The sequence below is a fragment of the Tupaia chinensis genome, unplaced genomic scaffold (genome assembly GCF_000334495.1).
Source record: "Tupaia chinensis unplaced genomic scaffold, TupChi_1.0 Scaffold000392_1, whole genome shotgun sequence".
NCBI lineage: Eukaryota > Metazoa > Chordata > Mammalia > Scandentia > Tupaiidae > Tupaia > Tupaia belangeri.
The window spans coordinates 4,581,979-4,589,138 of NW_006159894.1; the positions used below are offsets into that span (position 1 = coordinate 4,581,979).

Sequence of the window (7,160 nt, forward strand, 5' to 3'; positions counted from 1 at the left end):
GAAGACAACAATCAAGTGGCGGAGACAAGAAAAGGTAGTGCTAGGTCACGGTAAGTATCCTCTTTGGAGAGACTTGGGATTTCATGGAACACTAACGTTTCGGAGAGAGAAACTGGTAGATTAAAGACTCTTTTAAAATAGCAGGGGACTCACCCAAACTTACGTTTATAAAATGGATGGGCCTAGGCTACAGTTTAGGTCTTTGAGCCCATAGTCTAGCCTTGTTCCATCACACCATTAACCCATGTTTTTGAGTGTGTCTAAGTAGAGAAATGGAATTTGAAGAGGAAAATCACTTTTGAGTTAATCGCTCAAGTGAGAGGCTCAGGGTCACTGAGAACCCATCAGCCCATGGAGCGATTGCCAGTAACACTTGATGGGTTGCTTTGATGTCCAGAACTTATCTTTCTGGGTCTTGGGGGAGCAAGGTCAGGTAGGCTTTGGAAAACTTGGAGTTCACATGAGCAAAGAATGCTTCGCTGCGATTGAACTTTGCCTCCTGAATGTTATTAGTTTTGAAAGACGTTTCCAAGTTAAACTTGCAACTGGATCTATGTCCTAATAGGTCAGAGGAGTAAAGTGCAGTTTAAATACAGTCTTATGTGCACAAGGCAATATTAATCATTCTGTGTGGAGCTCTGCTGTAGACCTTCCTAATGGAAGGAGGTAGACCAAACAAATAAGTACCGTGTAGTGGCAATAAAAACTATGGGGAAAAAACAGGGGACCAGCAGATGGCATAATGGTTATGTCACTGGACTACCATGTAGTCAGCCGCGGTTCAAGTCCAAAACCCAGCAGCTTCTACTCATGCTGAGCACGTGGATGTATGTGCCCAAAATCCTGGGAAGGGAATGGAGGGGAAGAGATTGCAGGGTGGTCACTCCCCAGGGAGGGTGATTTCTGTCTCTCTGGTGAGCGTACATGCTCCGTAGCAAATATCTCTCTCTTAAAAAAAAAAAAAGATTGGGGTTCAGACTAGGCCTCACTGAGAAAGGTGTGTGTGTGAGAGTGAATGTGTGTGTATGTATTATTATGATAGCATACATGAGCTTTATCCTCTTAACAACATTTTTAAATACACAGTACACAGTAGACACAATGCTGGACAGCAGATCTCCAGGACTTACTTGGTTCTAAGACTTTATACTCTTTGGACAGTGACTTCCTATTTCCTCCCCTCCCCCAGCCCTGGCCTTCACCATTCTTCTCTGTATTTATGAGTTGGGTGATTTTAAATTCCTCATGTAAGCGGAATCATTTAGTACTTGTCCTTCTGTGTCTGGCTTATTTCACTTGGCATAATGTCTTCCAGGTTAAGCCAGGTTGTTGTATATGGCAGGACTCCCTTCTCTTTTGATGCTGGGTAGTATTCTTCCTTTCCCCCTTCCTTCTTCCCTTCCTTTCTTTTTTCTTCTTTCTTTCTCTCTTTCTTTCTTCTTTCTAGCTTTCTTTCTTTTCCTCTTTCTTCTTCCTTTCTTCTTGCTTTTCTTTCTTTCTTTTTTAAGGTTTTGCCATAGGGAACATGCAACTGCTGGACAGACAGACAGTGAGAAATCACTCCATATTCATGATGGCCATGCTACACTCCCTTCTCCTCCTGGGATTTTGGGCATGTACGCATGTTTGCACACCTGGAGTGACTTTCAAGCTGCCAGGTCTGGGACTTGAACTGTGGTCAGCCATGTGACAGTCTAGCACCTTAATCACGACACCACCTGCCGGTCCCATAATGGTCTTTCTTATGTGTATAGAACCACATTTTATTCATCCATCATCTTCTGATGGACATGCAAATGGTTTCTTATCTTGGCTATGGAGAGTAATGCTACAATGAACATGGGAGTACACATGTATTTTTTGACATATTCATTTAATGTCCTTTGTGTACATGCCCTGTAGTGGGATTGCTGGAGCCCATACTAGTTCTATTTTAATTCTTTGAGGAACCTCTGCTATCTCCCCTAGCACCTGCACTATTTTTTTTTCCCTTCTTTTTTTGGAGAGGTTTTTGCTATAGGGCGTGTGTGCTCACCAGACAGACAGAGAGACAGAGAGACAGAAAGCGAGAAATCACCCCCCAGGGGGGATGGCCACGCTGCATCCCCTTCTCCTCCATTCTCCTCTCGGGATCTTGGGCATGCATGCACACGTGCCCGGTGTGAATTTTAAGCCACTGGGTCCGGGACTCGAACCACAGTCGACTACATGGGAGTCCAGCGACATAGCTATTACGCCAACTGCTGGTCCCTGCACGTGCACTATTTTATAGTCCCGCCAACATGGTATAAACATTCTGATTTCTCCGTGTCTTAGTTAATGCTTATATTTTCTTTTTTGATAAAAGTCATCCTAACAGGTATGAGGTGATATCTAATTGTAATTTTGACTTATATTTTTCTGATAATTAGTGATGTTGAACATTCTTTAATATGCCTGTCGGTTATTTGTGTATTGTCTTTGCATAAATATCTATTTATATCCTTTGCCCATTTTTTTTTCATTGTTTTTGGTTTTTGCTATTGCATTGCAGAAGAGGATGGTCAAAGACTTGAACATTAGGGAATAGGCTACCAACTACTGGGCAAGGGTTGTTGTAGGAAGAGAGGAAAAAGAAGCACAAATGACTAGAGGCAGGAGCCTTCTTGAGGACCTGGAAGGGTAGCAGGGAGACCAGGAAGACTGAACTGTGAGTTGGGAGAAAGTTGTAGGATATGAGGTCAGCATTGTAGCAGAGGCGTGAGCTGAGTGGGAGAAGTAGGCTGATGGGGCAGTATTCTGAAGGTGGTATGAAAAATAATCCAATGCAACTATATTGAACAAATGTGCAATGTGTGCTTCCTACATTTAAGGTTAATATAGCATGACTCTGAAGCACTCACTATGAAGATGGAGGGATAAGAAAAGCAAAGAAAACCTGCAATGAGAGGCAATGTCAGATAAGCTCCCAGGGAGGAGAAAATCACAATGGGCGGCCTTGTTGTTCTGGGTCAGAGGTGGTGAAAGATTTTGCTGATTTGGTGTTTGAGATGGGTTTTCAAGAATAGATAGGATTTCTGCAGTACTTTTATTTGACAATAAAAATAATAGTGTATAGGGAACCAGCAGTTAGTGTAATGGCTATGTCGCTGGACTCCCATGTAGTCGACTGCGGTTCGCGTCCCGGACCTGGTGGCTTAAAACTCATGCCAGGCGCGTGTGCGTACATGCCCAAGATCCTGAGAGGAGAATGGAGGAGAAGGGATTGCGGCATGACCATCCCCCCTGGGGGGGTGATTTCTCGCTTTCTGTCTCTACGTCTCTCTCTGTCTGTCTGGCGAGCGCACGCGCCCTATCGCCTTATAGCAAAAAAAATCTCTCCAAAAAAAAAAAAAAAAAAGAAAAAAAAAAAAAAAAAAAAAAGAAAAAGAAAAAAAAAATAATAGTGTATATTCATTATGGTAGATAAGTTTATTGCCTGGTGTGATGATTACATAATATATACACCTTTTGAAAAAACACACTATATCCCATAAATATGTACAACTATTATATGTAAATTAGAAATTGTAATAAAAAATGTTATGAAATACAGAAAGCTACCAACATGAAATAACTGCCAATAATCCCATACCCAGAGATCAACATTATTAGCATTTTTATGTATTTTATTTTCCCTTCCGCTGTATACACAAACACATGCAGTATAAAACCTGGACCAAGAGTGTGCATGTCTAGTGGGACTGGGGGTGGTGGGGGGTGAGCACCTGCCTGATTGGCCAAGTCTCTCTGCTGAGTGACACCACCTGGCATCAGAGGAGTTGCTGTCCATTCTGTGTGGTGAGAAGCGGCAGGGCTCCAATGTTTTGGAAAGGAACATAAGCCTTTTGTAAGAACAGACCTTCCTTTGGTTCCTTGTCTGTTGGTTCTGACAAGAGTAGCTTTCCTTCCCATTAGAGTGGAATGTCTCTGTAGAAGATGAAATCTATCACCATCTTTCAAAATACAATGCAATATACCATGCACCGGCACACAGGATGTACTTGGAACCACACGAAACTAGACTTTTGGGATACTGTCAAAACATAAAGGGACCATTACTTTTGTATAATACTGAATCCAACGTGGTTTGATACGAGGCTCTCAATAATGAAGGCTGCACTTATCTGCTGCTCTGTGTGTTGAGAAAAGAAGGAAGCCATTATTCACCCCATAGAGGGGCTTCTGCCAGAAAGGATGAGAGCAACATCGATTATCCAAAGGTATTTTATTGTCCGGTGCCATGTCTCAGGGACCTGCTTCAGAAAAAAAAAAAAAGGAAGGGCCTAATCCTTTACAAGACACATTTATTAGTCTTTATTAACAATTTAAGAAAACATTTAGACAATATGGAACAATGTTGATTCTGCTGCATCTAATAACTTCTGATACTTGGTTTGGAATATTTAATTAGGTAGTCCTAAATAGAATGAATGTCGTTATTCCTTTTCTAGAACTTACTGGGTTACCTGACAGTGTAGTAAACATCCCCCAAAATTCCCCGAGTGGAAATGCACTAACAGCATATACTATATTTAAGATTGTAACATGTGGGTCCAGCAGGTGGTGTAGTAGTTAAGGACTCCCATGTGGCCAACCGTGGTTTGAGTCCTAGACCCAGTAGCTTGAAACTCATGCCAGGTGCATGTGGCAGAATGCACAAAATCCCAAGAGGAGAATGGAGGAGAAGGGATGGCAGTGTGACAGTCCCCCCGAGGGGTGATTTCTTGCTTTCTGTCTCTCTGGCGAGTGTACGTGCCTTATAGCAAAAATATCTAAAAAAAAGAAACAGATTGCAACACCTGCTATCCAGGTACTATGTACTATGTACTATGATTTGGGGAGAAACAGCCTTTACTTTGAAGTCCATATTTACACAGTTATGGCTACAAGTCAACACTGCTGCCTGTGAAGTATATCTACAGGACAGGATAGGAGACAAAGGAACGTATCACAGAGAAAGACATGATACAAAGGATAGACCCAATGAGAAATTACAAGAAGCCAAAGAAAAGATCCTTTTAAGAAAAAAAAATGGATTAGAGTGCCTTATATAACAGGTACTAGAACATTTCTGCACTTTACCCCTTGGTAGACTATGGGGGCAAAGATACATACTTCTGACTTTTTATTCTTTTTGGTTAGTTGCCCAAATATGCCAATGTCTGAGGGTTAAAGAAGTAAGATGCTTTTTAAAAATTAAATAGAACTAGAAAAAAAATCAATGTTTTTGAAAGGAAGACATTAACTTCATATAAGAATTTCACATCGGCTATAGCAGATGGCATAACAGTTATGTTGCTGGACTCCCAAATAGTCAACCACAGTTCAAGTCCCAGCCTTAGAACTCATGCCAGGGGTGTGTGCATGCATGCTCAAAATCCCAAGAGGAGAATGGAGGAGAGGGGATTGTGGCATGGGTATCTCCCCCAGTTATGTTGCTGGACTCCCAAATAGTCGACCACAGTTCAAGTCCCAGACCTGGCAGCTTAGAACTCATGCCAGGTGTGTGTGCATGCATGCTCAAAATCCCAAGAGGAGAATGGAGGAGAGGGGATTGTGGCATGGGTATCTCCCCCAGTTATGTCGCTGGGCTCCCAAATAGTCGACCACAGTTCAAGTCCCAGACCTGGCAGCTTAGAACTCATGCCAGGTGTGTGTGCATGCATGCTCAAAATCCCAAGAGGAGAATGGAGGAGAGGGGATTGTGGAATGGCTATCTCCCCTAAGAGGGGATTTCTCACTTTTCCTCTCACTGTCTCTCTCTGTCTTTCTCTGGTGAACACACACACCTTACGGCAAAAGCCTTATAAAAAAATGATTTGTACCTGAAGCTTGTCATAGTCAAATTTTTTAAAAGTATTATTTATTTATTTAATTCCATTTGTTATTATTATTATTACTGTTATTATTAATTGGACAAGAGAGAGAGAAACAGAGAGAGAGAGGGAAAACGAGAAAGCAAGCCACCAGGTATGGGACTCGAACCTCTGTCAGCCATGTGGGAATCAGTGCCTTAACCACCATGCCACCTGCCAGGCCCCATAATCAAAATTTTAAAAGCAGATATTATGTATGACCATAGTGCTTTTTCAAACTTATATATTGGTGGTGACAATCTAGGACAAAAAATTTTATTGGGAATTGTTTGAGTCCTCTTCAACTAATATTTCAGAGAAAAATTGAAAAATAATTATATTCTTCATTGCAACACAAGCCCATAGTTCTCAAGCAGATAAAGGCTTGATAGACTAAAAATGGCCTCAGTCTGTCATGGACACAGTTCACTCTCCCGAGGGTGGGGATAGGCCTTGACTCAGCAAATCAGTGTAACTTCCTAATGTCTTAGTTTCAAAGTTGAGGTTGATTTCATTATGGAATAATTTTCATAATTGTAGCTGCTGGTTTTTCTCTTATATTGAAGGGAAATATCCTTGCTTGAGTGTTCTACTTGATTTTTATTTTTATAGAAAGCTCTTATTAAATTTTCTGCATGGCATGAAAATCAAACTTGGATCAAACTGTTTCATAGATTTATATTACCATTTTTCATTGAAAACTGTGAGTCTTTGAAATGATAATTTTATTTATTGCCTCACATTTAATTATGATATGCCAGGAGTGACTCAATATTCTATTACTGGAAATTTATTGCTTTCATTTTTTTACTATTATATAGCCCTCATTGAGCATCCTTATCCATAAATTTTTATACAACTTATTTCCTTATACTACACTACTGAGCTGGAATTACTGGATCAAAGGATATATATGTAAAGTTCTCAAACGTATTTTACCTATTAATTAACCCATCTTTTTAAAAATTGTAGCAATTTATATGTCCAAAAGAAATCTAGGGAAGATCTGTTTCAGTATACCCAAATTAATAATGGTCTTTGTTGTTTAAAAAGAAATTTTCAGTTTGAGAAATTTAAAAAGAATATCACTTTTATTCCTGTATCAGCTAGCTTTTACTGTATAACAAATCACCCCCAAATAGTTACTTACGAGACAGCCATCCAGTTAACTAGTGATCTGTGGATCTGAAATTTGGTCTAGACTCAACTGGTCTCAGCGAGAATTGCTCATTCATTTGTGATGAGCTATTATCAGCTAGGAGACGCTACTGGGGGCGGGGGGGG

General features: G+C 40.7%; 1 pseudogene; it reads left to right on the forward strand.

Annotated features, from left to right (window-relative positions):
- Positions 1-4,016: 4,016 nt before the first annotated feature.
- The window catches only part of LOC114008795 (protein FAM210A pseudogene), a 12,067-nt pseudogene continuing 8,923 nt past the window's right edge, over positions 4,017-7,160 (forward strand).